This window comes from Lissotriton vulgaris, chromosome 5 (assembly GCF_964263255.1).
Source record: "Lissotriton vulgaris chromosome 5, aLisVul1.2, whole genome shotgun sequence".
Classification (NCBI taxonomy): domain Eukaryota; kingdom Metazoa; phylum Chordata; class Amphibia; order Caudata; family Salamandridae; genus Lissotriton; species Lissotriton vulgaris.
In genome coordinates, this window is record NC_141693.1 from 1,323,965,835 (window position 1) to 1,323,982,283 (window position 16,449).

Sequence of the window (16,449 nt, forward strand, 5' to 3'; positions counted from 1 at the left end):
AATGTGGACCTAGTTAATGTGTTGCTAATTATTTGTTTTGATTGTACAACATTAATTTATACAGACACTGGGACCCCTTCCTCTCAGTACATAAAAGGAACAAAATAGGCAAACATTTAGCTAGGCAACTGAAAGAGAATGCGTCAGGGAATACATTGGAGGCATATATGACGGTAACAACGAGCCAATACACACAGATAAGGAGAAGGCAGACCTCTTCGGATCCTTTTACAGGGCGCTTTACACTGGGGAACCACGAGATGACTAGCTGCAGGATAATTATCTCCAGGCCTTGCAATTCCCTCAGGTATCACAAGACTCGAATGACAGGCTTGCGGCCCCAATAACAGCAGAGGAAGTGACCGTGACCATCACATCCCTTAAACTACATAAGGCCCCTGGCCCGACAGATTGACGGCCGACTTTAATAAAACCTTTGCACCCGACCTAATACCCCACCTCACTAGTCTTTTTAATCAAATGGCGGAGGCCGGATAGGTGACCCCTTCAATGGCAGAGGCTGTTGTGACGGTCATCCCTAAACCCGGGAAAAATGTGCATCTATGTGCCTCCTACCGTCCAATCGCGCTCTTAAATTTAGATGTGAAGCTTTACTCTGCTATTTTAGCGGCCCGGCTGAATGACCTGATGCCAGACCTAATCCACCCTGAACAATCTGGCTTCATAAAAGGTCACCAGACACATGATATCAGACGCACAATACATCTTATTGAAAAAGTCACCAAACAAAAGATTCCAGCAGTACTGACTGGATTGGACGCCGAGAAGGCCTTTGATCGGGTGGATTGGGCATTTCTCTAAAGGACTTTGGCTTCACAGATACATTTATTCATATGAGTATGGCCAACTACACTCATCCCCACTCTAGGGTGCAGGTCAATGGAGTACTCTCAGCCCCCTTTTTAGGTCGAGCAGACCTACCCTCAATGCGTGAGCATTGAAGGTGTCTGCTTCAGACCTATTGTGGCCCATATTTAGGAATGTGGACAGCTATCAGATGCGCGCATTGACAATGTCAGATTTCACCTCGGGAGCGCGCGTCTGAGCTGCGCTTGCGCGGAGCAAAGCCCTTGCTCACACACAGACACAGGCAGCCCCCACCCCTCTGCATGCACGCACGCACACACACACACACACAGGCGCGCGCATGCACACGCAGGCACACGGCACACATACAGGCACACGGCACACTATCCCCTGCCTCGCATTCTCTCTCAATCACACACAGTCACGCATGCGCACACACATTCCCTCGCGCACACACGCACACACACTCCCCCCCCCCCCTCCCCTCCCTTCGCCTCCCCCACAGCCATACACACAGGCACGCACGGACTTCACATCAGCCCTGGGCCCCACTCACCGACTGCGCTCTTCCGGCGGGGCTCCTTTCGCGCTCCGCTCCTCATGGCGCGGCGCGTCTCCTCTTCTAAATCGGGGCTCCCTCAGGTCAGAGGAGCCCCGCAACAGGCGCCACACTCCTCCTTCTCCCCGGCCCCCTCCTAGGGACCCAGGCTACCCCGGACAGGCAGGGCACTCCATGCTCCGGCATGCCTTCTCACGGACCTCGGGAGGCGGGACTTCCGGTCGGCCGCGAGCGGATTGGCCGGCCGGCCAAGAGCTTCCGGGTGGCCGCGGGCAGCGCGGCGGCACCCTATAATATGAACTTGTTAATAAAGGCTTTGAGTTCGGCCTCGAGAAGCTTTCATTTTTAGTTCACTGCAAGCGATTTATTTTCTTTGTCGAGCTCTGATAGCAATGCTGAGTAATCTTTCAACATTCTAGTTGGGTGCCTCAGTATTTTGGTGGCTTTCAGCATCTATGTTGAGTGGCTTTTCGCTGCTGCTGTGGATCTGTTTTCTTGCATGGCATCAAGCAGGCTTTTATTTCTTCCTGCCATGCCAATTATTCGTTCTCGAGGTCGAAGCAGGGTTCGAGGGTTTGCCTCCATCGTGGTACCTTGACTTAGACCCACGTGGCTCCTTCGGTTTCACTCGTTCCTCTGATGCGGTCTCCCTAATGTGCTCATCTGCCCCTTTGTCTCCATGCTGCCCTGTCTCGCTGTGTGCTTCTATGCACACCAACCCTCCAGTCTTATGTTGCTCTGTCTCACTGTGTGCTTTTCTGTGTCCGATGTTTCTATCCCTTGTGTTGCGTCCCCTGCCTCTGTGTTGCTCTATCTTGCAGCTATGTTCCTTCCGTGTTCTTTTGTCTTGCCTTGCACTTCTCTGTTCCATGTCATTTTCGACCCCCATGTGGCTTCAGCTCTCATCACCATCCCCCCTATTGCTTCCTCACCTGCCCCAGCCCCCCATTTTGCTTCCGCTCTTCTCCTTGGTTTACTTTTTTCCTTTTTAGTAACTAAAAAAAAAGCATTGGCATAATTTTGTAGGCACGCGTGCGTGCCTTTAAAATGACACTGCCATTTGTATCATATTTTTTTTTCTAAAAATTCTTTAGCCATGCTACACAGCACCATGCATACTGTGCAGCATGGCTAAAACCCAGTAGCAAAACTAATAGTTTCCAAAGACAAGACTGGTTTGCTTTGCCATAGTTGTAACAAGTCAGACCAACACATAATTACAAACCACACAATTACACTCTACTGAATACAACATACACTCCACATAATTATATGCTACATAATTCCACTGCGCTCAACGCAACATACACTCCAAATACCACTCAGTGCCACATAATTACACGCCACATAATTACACTGCACTCAATGCAACATACACTCCAAATACCATTCTGTGCCACATAAATACACTCTACTGAATGCAACACACACACCACACAATACCACTCAGTGCCACAATTATATGCTACATAATTACACTGCACTCAATGCAACATACACTCCAAACAATACCACTCAGTGCCACATAATTACACGCCACACAATTACACTCTACTGAATACAACATACACTCCACATAATTATATGCTACATAATTACACTGTGCTCAACGCAACATACACTCCAAATACCACTTAGTGCCACATAATTACACACCACATAATTACATTGCACTCAATGCAACATACACTCCAAATACCACTCAGTGCCACATAATTACACGCCACATAATTACACTGCACTCAATGCAACATACACTCCAAATACCACTCAGTGCCACATAATTACACTCTACTGAATGCAACACACACACCACACAAAACCATTCAGTGCCACAATTATATGCTACATAATTACACTGCACTCAATGCAACATACACTCCAAACAATACCACTCAGTGCCACATAATTACACGCCACACAATTACACTCTACTGAATACAACATACACTCCACATAATTATATGCTACATAATTACACTGTGCTCAACGCAACATACACTCCAAATACCACTCAGTGCCACATAATTACACGCCACATAATTACACTGCACTCAATGCAACATACACTCCAAATACCACTCAGTGCCACATAATTACAGGCCACATAATTAAACTGCACTCAATGCAAAATACACTCCAAATACCACACCGAGTCACATAATTACACGCCACATAATTACACTGCACTCAATGCAACATACACTCCAAATACCACTCAGTGCCACATAATTACACTCTACTGAATGCAACACACACACCACACAATACCATTCAGTGCCACAATTATATGCTACATAATTACACTGCACTCAATGCAACATACACTCCAAACAATACCACTCAGTGCCACATAATTACACGCCACACAATTACACTCTACTGAATACAACATACACTCCACATAATTATGTGCTACATAATTACACTGTGCTCAACGCAACATACACTCCAAATACCACTCAGTGCCACATAATTACACGCCACATAATTACACCCTCTATCTATCAATCACCCTCTATCTATCTATCGCCCTCACTATCTATCGCCCTCGCTATCTATCGCCCTCGCTATCTATCGCCCTCACCATCTATCGCCCTCACTATCTATCGCCCTCACTATCAATCGCCCTCACTATCTATCGCCCTCACTATCTATCGCCCTCACTATCTATCGCCCTCACTATCTATCGCCCTCACTATCTATCGCCCTCACTATCTATCGCCCTCACTATCTATCGCCCTCACTATCTATCGCCCTCACTATCTATCGCCCTCACTATCTATCGCCCTCACTATCTATCGCCCTCACTATCTATCGCCCTCACTATCTATCGCCCTCACTATCTATCGCCCTCACTATCTATCGCCCTCACTATCTATCGCCCTCACTATCTATCGCACTCACTCCATCTATCGCACTCACTCCATCTATCGCACTCACTCCATCTATCGCACTCACTCCATCTATCGCACTCACTCCATCTATCGCACTCACTCCATCTATCGCACTCACTCCATCTATCGCACTCACTCCATCTATCGCACTCACTCCATCTATCGCACTCACTCCATCCATCGCACTCACTCCATCCATCGCACTCACTCCATCCATCGCACTCACTCCATCTATCGCACTCACTCCATCTATCGCACTCACTCCATCTATCTCACTCACTCCATCTATCGCACTCACTCCATCTATCGCACTCACTCCATCTATCGCACTCACTCCATCTATCGCACTCACTCCATCTATCGCACTCACTCCATCTATCGCACTCACTCCATCTATCGCACTCACTCCATCTATCGCACTCATGCTATATATATCTATCGCATCACCACAGCATCATTCAGCACCACCACAGCAACACTCCGCACCACCACAACATCACTATGCGCTACCACAGCATCACTCCGCGCCACCACAGCATCAATCAGTGCAACCATTCAACAATAACTGGTTCAAATATGTTCTCTCAATGTTTCAAGTTTTATTACAAATGTCATACAAAGATGTTAATATTTCACTTCTGTTCTTGGATTTTTGTCACAATAAAATACACTGAAAATAATCTTCACAAAAGTCAGTTACAAAAGTTTAAGCTATTGCCATTATAAATTACAATAACTTTTATTTAAGTATTTATTATTAAAAAAATGAAAAGCCATTGTTATTTGTAATATCAATACATCTAAGTCACGTAAATACAACACATGTTGCATTACAAATGCTATAGGTGTCACATTTGCGAAAGTTAAAACTATTGGCTTTGTAAATGACAAAGCTCTTAATTTTGCTATTAGCAAAACCAACACATAAATATAAATGTGTCATTTACAATACTAATAGCTCAAACTTTCCTAATGCGAGACCTATTGCATTGCAAATGCTTGTTCCTTACGAGAGGCACTAGACAAGGGTGCCCCTTGTTGCCTTTATTAGTCACTCTCAGTATTGAGTCGCTGGCAATGACCATTTGGCAGACGCGGACGATTAAAAGGATACCCTTTGGAGGAGACACCCATAAAATCTCACTGTTTGCGGATGATGTGCTCTTGTCCCTTGCAGAACCCTCACTATTACTTCCCACACTGCAATCTGAGCTGGTCAAGTTTGAGGCAGTAGCAGGCTTTAAGATTAACCTCGATAAATCATATATACTTAACCTCACAGTCCCAGATGACGAGGCTGGCGACCTACAGTCTCACTCCCCACTACAATGGACAGACAACTCTCTTCAATAACTGGGGATCCAGTTGACGCCACACGTGGAAGGGCTTTACAAAGCCAACTTCCCAGCTGCTCTTCTCCAACTCCAGAACGATCTTAAGCGTTGGAAGCCATTTTTTGTTTCCTGGCTCGGCCGAATACATGCAATCAAAATGACGATGCTTCCCAAACTGTTATATCTTTTTAAGGCTCTGCTTATTGATCTGGATACGACTTTCCTACCTAAAATCAAATCTATGCTCACACAGTTCATATGGCAAGGAGGGAGGGCCTGATTATCTTTTTCAATATTGAGGCGTCCCAGAACGGAAGGTGGAGTGGAACTATCGGATCTAGGCCTTTATTATAAAGCCGCTCAGTTTCAGATAGTGACGGAGTGGTTTAAAAGGGAGTTGGAGAAACACTGGCTCCATATGGGTAGAGCCATTGCAGGGGCGACAATTTGGGACCTAATATAGAAGCTCAAGCAAGAGAGACCCACAAATGCGCATATCAGCACCCCCAATCGCACTGTCTTGAAAGTGTGGGACACGGTGTCAGGGAATAAACAGTGGACCACATTCCCCTATTCCCTACTCACCGATTCATTTCAATTCGGCCTTTCCATGCAGGAAGGCCCCTTTGATGCCTAGAGCGAAGGTGACTGCCTTATGCTGGACAACTTATTTCACAATTCTGATATTCCCACCTTCGACAATTGCAGAAGAGAGTTCCTCTTAAACCCTTCCACTACCTCCAGCTCAGACACTGGGCTCTCACCCCTCATGTTCAGGATGCAGCTACAAGGGATAAAACAGGCTTTGAAAAGTTTGTGAGGATGGTGGGATCTATGAGAGGGGTGATTTCCTTCCTATATAACTATCTGCTCTCCTCCACACACTCAGCTCGTCCTCAATACATGTCTATTTGGGAGGGAATGCTACAAAGAGAAATATTAGATAAGGAGTGGGCTGTGTTATGGCCAGACATCAGGAAATGTAACCACTCTCTGGAGCTTAGGGAAGCAGACTTAAAAAAACTGATGGACTGGTATCTGCATCCTGCCAAACTCAAACGAATCTTCCCGAACAATTCAGATAGATGCTGGAGAGGCTATGGATTGCTCGGGGATTTCCAACACATTTGGTATGACTGCCCAACCATAAGACCATTCTGGGAGGAAATCCTAGCACAAATTAAGACCATGTTGGGCTACCCCATACCAACTACTATGGATGGGGTCCTCTTAGGCATCCATGATCCTTCTCTTACACACCAAACCAAAGGAGATAAAGCCATTATGTTGACATGTGTAGGAGCTGTGAAAGTAACAATCGCAGCTACTTGGAAGAAAAAGTCAGCCCACGCGCTTTCATTATGGCACTCGCGACTCTGGAAACTATTATGTCTTGAGAGAATGGCGGACACCTTCCACGAAAAGAGCTTTGAATACAAGTGGGGATCACTGGTTACTTTTCTTACACGGGGCTTACCGTTGGCAGTTTGTCCGCCTTCATTTAGGGATATGCGTCACTCCCAATTCTAAACATCTAGCACATGAGCAGACAGTGAAACATCTTCCATATATAGGGTTGCACCACTTACCTTGTTGTTGGGAGGGGGGTGGGTTTTGAGTTTTTTTTTTTTTAGGATTGGGTTTCTTCCCGGGTGGAAGGGTTGAGTAAAATCCTGACACAAAAGAAAGACTGGTTGTCTGCTCGCATCTTTATAAAGGGGATATCCAATGTCTGTATATTACAAGAAACTGTACTGGACATTATAGAATTCCTATAAAGGAAGGCTTGGGTATGGCTGCAAAAGCCACTACAACCTCGCTACTTCTCATGATGCAATGCTTTGTATCTTTTACTCTGAAGCTTCTTTTGCTCTACTGTACGAAGTGTATGCTAAACAAAAATGCCAATAAATACACGTTTGACAAAAAAAACCAAAGGCAATATTATGCTACTTCATTTAGGTCATCTGCTCAATTCTCTAAGAAGAGGGGCGGGTTTGCACTGATTGGGAGGGGGATGAGCAGGAGCAAGTTAAATAGAACACAGAAAACAGGATCATTTTAAAATAATGGTGTACCACACGAAGATGTTGCCTTTGTTACTTATAGCATAATCTAGAGTACTATATGACGTAATGTAATATATATCCATATTGAGACCTGCTTCGCTATGTTACATTAGACAACACACAGACCAATCTGAACAGAAAACATTACTGGGGGAGGGTAACAGATTGAATCCACGGATTGGACAGGTGGGAACAGAATCTCTATCTGAACTGCATTACACAGTGGCAGTGGCACTGGAAGCGGAAAGCGGACTGTCAGCTGTACGATCCTCAGGGTAGGAACGGGCAGGTGTCGGTGAAATTTCTAGGCACACTTTGAAATAAGTAAATCTCACCATTTTACATGCACAGCAGAATTCGGGTTACTCTATAGGTGAAAAACCACGAAGGTAAGAAAAAGCACAGGTTGAGAAGGTACTTTCACACGAGCACAGAAATCAGGCGATTGAAGCTGTGCTCACAGCCATAAAACTTCACAGTAACGAAAGCAAACAGCACGACGCCAGCCCTTCAGGCACCTTAGGGTGCTATGGGTGCGATGACTGAGAAACCAGCTGGAATCTGGGCCCTGGACATTTTATCAGCTGCAGCACGGTGCGCACAGTGGTGGAGGCGGGAGAGCAATCCATCGCGCGCTGAATTCCCATGGTGCAGCGGAGCTACGTAACTCCTCAAGGACAAAGTGCGAGCCCCATCCTAGCAACGGCTGGGTCATCAAAAAATCTCCCGGAGCAGCTTTCAAGAGACCAGCACGTGACTTCTGCTTCTTTGATTATCTGGCAGCCATCCCATGCTTCCACGAAACCTGGGTGGGTGACCAGCAGGGTGCGCAGGCATGGGCGTCCGCAGGGGGGGGGTTCTTTAGGAGGGGCGCTTGCCCCCCCTGGAGCGCCCAAGAGCAGCCCCACTCCGCCCATTATCATTCTGTGTGGGGCTAATTGCCACATAAAGAATGACAATGGGTCAGTCTGGGCTGGCACAGCATGTTGTTGCCTCCTCCAGCCTCAGGGCAGGGCATTCTGTCACATGGAAGTGCAACAAGCATTTGCAATGCAATAGGTCTCGCAGTTACCCAAGTTTAAGCTATTGGTATTGTAAATGTCAATGCCTTTTCTTTATGTTTTAAAACAAAAACAACAATAAAAGGCATTGCTATTTGCAATGTCAATAGCTCAAACGCATAAATGTGAGACCTATTGCATTGGATGCATCCATGATGGGTGGATGCATGGATGCATGCATGATGGGTGGATGCATGCATGATGGGTGGATGCATGCATGATGGGTGGATGGGTGGGTGCATGAATGATGTATGGATGCAGGGTGGGTGGGTGGATGGATGGGTGGATGCATGAATGATGTATGGATGGATGGATGGATGCATGGATGCATGCATGATGGGTGGATGCATGATGGATGGATGGGTGGGTGGGTGCATGAATGATGGATGGATGGGTGGGTGGATGGATGGATGGGTGGATGGATGGATGGATGGATGGATGCATGAATGATGTATGGATGATGCTTGCATGATGGGTGGTTGCAGGATGGATGGATGGGTGAATGGATGGATGGGTGCATGAATGAATGATGTATGGATGCAGGATGGGTGAGTGGATGGGTGGATGCATGAATGATGTATGGATGGATGCATGCATGATGGGTGGATGCATGATGGATGGATGGGTGGATGGATGGATGGGTGGGTGGGTGCATGAATGAATGATGTATGGATGCAGGATGGTTGGGTGGATGGATGGGTGGATGCATGAATGATGTATGGATGCATGCATGCATGATGGGCGGATGCATGATGGATGGGTGGATGCATGAATGAATGATGTATGCAGGGTGGATGGGTGGATGCATGGATGCATGCATGATGGGTGGACGCATGATGGGTGGGTGCATGAATGAATGAATGATGTATGGATGCAGGGTGGGTGGATGTATGGGTGGATGTATGAATGATGTATGGATGCATGCATGCATGATGGGTGGATGCATGATGGATGGATGGGTGGATGCATGAATGAATGATGTATGGATGCAGGGTGGGTGGGTGGATAGATGGGTGGATGCATGAATGATGTATGGATGGATGCAAGGTGGTTCGGGCTTGCTCGCTGCGCTCGATCGCTGCGGTGCAATATGCAAATTAGTTTACGCCTGACCACTTTCAAATGTCACCAGCCGCCCCTGGAATTTAGTACTTTTTAACTACGCACGCCAGCCCGGGAAAGTGATGTATCACCAAAAGGCACCGAAAACAATGTTTTCAGGAAGATGAAAACGGCTGCCACACACAGGGAGAAAGACACACTAACAAACATTGTGGCACACACAGATGCTTATACTGACACACAACTGGGCAGGATGGAACACACTCACCCAAACAGGCACACATACTCACATAAGCGCATTGGGAGGCCCAAAGGCATGCCGCCATAAGCACAAAGCTACACACAGTCCTTACCAAAACGCACTGACGACTTCTGACACAGAAAAACACTTGACATTTACAGTCACGGACACAAACCCCTTCACACACACTAACTGAGTCACTCAGAGAAACATATCACATATACAAGGGTCAAGGACCCAATCAGACGAACACATATGTCACAAAGACACTGAAACAAACCTGCACACAGACATATTCAAATGCATAAACATTTAAAAACAGGTGTACAGATTCATGTTAACAAAGTGTGCAAACTTTTTACAAACACGTAAATGCAGACACACAGATTTGCAAAAACATGCAGACACACAAACACTCAGACACAAACAAAACACACGGAAGCTTATATACAAACACACACAACTTTAGAAAAAGTCAGGAGGGTGAAAACGTGATGTATCATTCACCCTCCCGACTTTTCCAAAGTTGCACAAACTCGCCGATCAACAACGACGTCACTGACTGTGTGTGTGCACGGGCGCGAGGTAGTGTGAGACAACGCTATTTTATTTTTGCTTTGCTAACAAATTTACTTTTTCGTTTACAACCTTCACGACCCCCTCCTTCCCTCCCGCCCCCCCCAATAAAAAAAGTTGAGTAGATTCTCAATGAATGTGCAACAAAATATCCAGAATAATGAAAGAGGTTGTGGGTTGGTTCCAAAAACAGTTTGTTATGGGAATCCCATAGTGAGCCTTTTTCTTGAAAACAGCACAAAAGGCTCAAGAAAAACTCACCAAAGTTGGGCCGCCGTTTTAGTCACATGTGCGTGACCTACTGAGCTGCATTGTGCACATAAAGCTGCAGTCGCTCAACTTGTGTGCCAAATACATCCAACCGTATGAAAATGAAGTGAGGCACTAGCGGTCACACCTGCGACATGCAACTAACTAAGTTGCCGTTCTCAGTCATATGTGAGTAACATACTGGGCTCCATTGTCCACTGTAAACATGTGTACAAAGCTCCTTGGGCCTCCACTATAAACACGCGTGCATAGCTCCTTGGGGCAACAGCGTGGAACGAAGCGTCTCAGGAGATCTGGCTACTTTGTTACCTGCCCTGCTTATTTATAAAACTACCGCGTGGAACGGAGCGTTTCAGTCCCCTTGGGCTGTCTCCTGCGACCTGCAGCTGAGTCGCCGTGCAGCTCAGTCCCTGTTCTTAGTCATATGTGTGTGACTCATTAAGCTGCATTGTCCACTATAAACACGCGTGCATAGCTCCTTGGGCCCACAGCGCTACAGCGTGCAACGGAGCGTCTCAGGAGATCGGGCTATTACATTGCATTATTTTCGTTTTTTATTTGTACGGCACATAAAAGTCCCCAGGGAACGATTCAGAGCACATTGCGGGTAAAAGTATAACAATAGAAGGGGCAGCACTATACACACAGATAAAGAGATATAGCACATGTAAACGTATCAATTTGCCTTCAACTTATCAAAAACAATCAACCACCCACAAATATGTTCAAAGTTTTATGTGTAAGGCACTCGCGTTACTTTAAAACAAAATATATACCTGAGGTGTCCATGTTTTAGTGTATGTGTGAGTGGTGCGGAAGAGAATAAAGGGATCAACCGAACACACATAGCACAGCAAACAAACTCACCGCCGCAGCCCGGCTTCAAAAGGAAGCCAGGCAACCTTTGTTGGGACGGGGGCGGGGCCGGACAAAAACAGGAAGCAGGCGCTCCTGTGCCCGCCGGAGGATTTCCGTGTTAGCTAGCGGGGCTCCCGTGCTCGTGGAGAGCCTCGCGGCCCCCGCCTGCTAACCTGAATGACCCGCTGGCTGCCGAGGGACACGCAAGAAGAACATGGTGAGTGGGGTGTGAGGGGGATGTGTGCGCGCGTGTGTGTGTGCGCACGTGTGTGTGTCTCTGGTGAGGTAAGGGGGGGAGCGTGTGTGTATGCAGTGTGTGTGTGTGCGCGCGTGTGTGTGTGTATGCGACGGCGGGGGTGGATTCTCTGTATGTATGGGTGCGTGCATGGGCGCTTGTGTGTCTCTGTGTATGCGCATGCGTGTGTGGTGCCGTGCGCGCCCTCGCGGAGGAATCAGACAGCGACGCTCGTGCGTGAGCTCTGTCTTCACATTCCTCCTAACACGCCAGCAACGGATGTCTCGCAGACAGCAGGCTTACGCCTGCTTTTTACGTCTGCGAGACCTAAAAACGCCCAGGCTGCTGCTAGGTGAGAATCCAGTTAGCCAAAGGAAGGTGGTGAAAGAAGTTGAAAGGAAAGGTTTATAGTTAAAGTATAGCAGCCATGGTTGCTGCTTTTTTTTAATTTTATGCAACTAACATCCATAGACAAAGCCAATAGTTCTGGCTTGTTGTAGGTGTAACGTTACTTGTTCTAAGTGTAACGTTACTTGCTGTATTATATATCTGGATGCAATGACAGAAGCAACAAAAATACCAGTGGGGCGGCACATTATACTAAGCACATATTTTTAGCTTAGGTAAGCGAAATGATGGAAGGAAACGTGATGGGTAGGTTTGTAAATGGATGAATATGGACATTGTTGGGCACACAGATGAAAGGACAGAATGAATGGTGAAAGACTGAATGAAAGTATGATTACACATTGTAAGCCCCATTATCTTAAGCAACATTTCCTATACATTGACTTTCCCATTTATAGGAGTGATTGTCTCTTTATAATATGTGTGTGTTGTAACGCACTCCAAAACTCTGCCCCACATACTTGGGATAAGTAGCACTATAGAAGATATTAAATACACATGAGAGAGGGTCTTTGTGAAGTGAGGGGCGCCATTCGAGGGTGGTATCAAGGCCAAACTGGCCGGACCGGGCATCAGGTGTTTTCTCTGGGAGCTGGAAAGGTGGGGGTGGTTTTGTTACCACAAAAAGACCTGCACATTTGCTTAAAGCTGCGCGTATACTGACAAACCATGAAGTGCACAATTGTCTCAACTTAATATAAACTTATTTTCACTTGTACTTTAGTGGTTGTCAATTTACTTACTTCTATACTATTGCACAACTTTCTCTGATGTGTCTGTAAACCTTACCTTTTGCCTGAATTTTTGTCCCGAATGTTGACCCTTTGTCCTGAATTTTTACACTCACTGTCCTGAATTTGCACCCATGCCAGTTGGTCACCCTAGACATCACGGCTATCCCTCCAGGTGCCGGTGGTTGGGGGGGGAGGCAGTGATCCTCGGCATTCAGATGGAAGCAGGGGGCAATTAATGATAGAGGCGACAAGTGCAGGCGCCCTGCAACCCACTCATCACCACCACATGAAGGAAGAAAAGAACCCGATCAGCTCGTCGACCCAACTTCCAGAAAAAACTTTCAGACGCCATGGAAAGGCAGCAGCATTTGCTGTCTGCGAGTCTGTCAAATTAGATTTGTACAATAAACCCATTTGAAAAGGAAACTGCATTAAATGTCGGCCCCATCACGGTCACCACTCTGTGTCTTCAATCCCTCGTGCACCCCTCTTTTAAACCGGTCAACTCGTCTCCCTCAAATTTCGGGAGGGGGGGGGGGCTAATTCATCCAATCAAAGCCATGTGCAGAGTGGAGATGCAGGGGCTCTAAGTAGGGGTGAAAACACAACAAAGCCTCATTACCAAGTAAATGGTCTTTTAAAGACCTGTGTGAAGTACTTGGGTGCGGCTGTGTGTGTGTGTGCTGTGCCAGGAAGCTGTCTCAGACAGGCACACACATTCTTATAACATTCACACCCCTCAGAATAACAAATCACCACTTCTAGCTGCCTCGTCATGGGGTAGGTGTGGGAAGATGTGCACAGCAGGTGGAAAGGGATGGCCAGTGCAGGTGATGCTTTTATTTTGTATAGGAATTTCTGCTGGCATCATAGCCCAGGGTTTGCTGTCTGTGCACTTGTATAGATGTGTATTCTATACCAGTGCACAGACCGCACACCCTGGGCTATGACGCCAGCAGGAATTACTTTACAAAGGAAAAGTGTCACCTGCACTGCCATCCCTTTCACCCTGCTGTCTGTGCACTTGTATGGAATACACATCCACGGCACCGCTCACCATATAAATGGTGAACAGGGCCATGGATCGGTTTCTTTTTGCATCCACGGGCTTCGACGAAGAAGTAGAGGAGGCCCAGGCAAGGAGAATCCAAGAGACATTTGACCCAGACCTATCTAGAAAGTGAGACCTTCGGGAGGGGCTGGATGCCAAGACGACAGTGCTGCAGATCAGCCCGACTCCACTGAATAGTATCAGAAGAGCAGGCAGCAGTTTTTAAGTAAGTTTCAGTAACTTTAATGCATTCTACAGTATCACCAGCATTACCTACTGGCTGGATGTCTAGGTTACAGTTTTTAGACTTACATGAATGGAAACGTCCAGGACAGTCCCCTTTGAATATGCAAATGTAGTGTAAGCCTGTAGGGGCAGATTTACAAGCCCCTTAGGCCACTTTTGCGTTACTTTTCCAGTGTTAAAAGTGGTGCAAGGGGCTTGTAAATCTGCCGTGTAGCGTTCAGCTTTTGGGATGCCAGTGGGGTCATTTTAGGGTTCAGGGTGGGGATGGGTTTTGGGGTGGCAGTGATAATTTTAGGGTTCAAGGTGGGTATGAGTTTTGGGGTGCCATGGGTAATTTTAGGGTTCAGGGCGGGTATGGGTTTTGGGGTGCCAGGGGAAATGTTAGGGTTCAGGGTGGATATGGGATTTTGGGTGCCAGGGGTTGTGTTAGGGTATAGGGCGGGTATGAGTTTTTGAGGGGCAGGGGTAATTTTAGGGTTCAGGGTCGGTATGGATTTTGGGGTACCAGGGGGGTAATTTTAGGGTTCAGGGAGGGTATGGGTTTTGGGTTGCAAAGGGGGAAATTTTAGGGTTCAGGGCGAGTATGGGTTTTGGGGTGCCAGGGGGACAATTTTAGGGGACAGGGCAGGTATGGGTTATGGGGTGCCAGGGGGGCAAATTTTATGGATCACCAAATATATGACTTTTAAGGGGCCAGGGGGGTAATATTAGGGTTCATAAGTGTGCTCTAATTGTTGTCCAGCTTCAAATACAGAATTCACCACTTTTTTTTCCTCTGCTTGGCCAGAGCATTACCCGATCCTGACTGTCTGCCATTTTAGCCCCACCCCTATTGATTAACATTAGCCACGCCCCTTCATTTGCCAGGTTAGCCCCTCCGTGGAAAAATTTCTGCGGATGCCGCAAGTCACCGTCACCCAGGGACCACCAGGGTTGCACAAAAGGAGAAACAGCATTCCTGGTAAAACCTGGTACCATGAGCACGAAACTCGTTGAACATCACACCCATGCCAATGCTTGGAGAGGAGTACTAATGGCGTACGCAGAGACGTTTTAATGGATGGGCAAAGTGGGCTCTGGCCCAGGGCTCCACCCTGTTAGGGGCCCCCCTGACAGAGTCAGCTCTGTTCTCCAGAGTTTTGCCCTAATGACCTTGAATATTGCTTAAAAATATTGTTTTCAATACAGTTTTCCTTTAATTTATGTTATATGTACCTGATGTGTGATAGTCTAGTACGCCCATTTTGCATAGAAATGTTGGGTTTATGTTTCATGCACAAATTTCAAACGTTTCTTGTACATCAAAACAAGGCCTAACATATAAGAAACTGGAGGGCGTCACAGAGATTATGTGCAGTAATATTGGTTAGCTGCTGCTGTGTTACAATATTGAAAACACACATAATTATTCCTGAATAGTAGATGTAAAGACATTTAGGGCCTTATTTATAGGAAGTGATGCATCGCGGTGTGAAAACAGTGATGCGTCACTTCTTAGTGTGCCCTCCTTGCGACATGATGGATGCGTCATATTTACTGTATGATGCATCATGTCGCAAGGAGTTACAGATACGTCAGTATTTCTGACGTATCTGTAGGTGCAAAAGTGATGCATTGCTGGGGTGTGTCTGGAAATAGACGCAACTCTAGCAATGTGTCCTTTGACATGGGGCTTGCCTGCATCAGTCTTACACGTGCTGTGAGGCAGGTGTAAGATATTGACGCAATGGCGTCCTAGAAGTGGCGCCTAAGCTCTCATAGATTTGTGGCGCATGAGTTCTCATAGATTTCAATGCACTACTTCTACAAGGCTTTTTGCGGTGCAACACACACTCTGCATACATTATACCTGGCGCAGATATAATTTGATGCAGGGGTTTTCAAAGTGAAGCATCTGCCTAGATGCGTCACTTTGTATATAGAGCACAACATGGCACATTTTTTACGCTGCCAGTGCGTCACAAAAAGTGACGTACCGGCAGGGCCAGACTGGGAGCCACAACCGGCCCCGGCAAAGTGC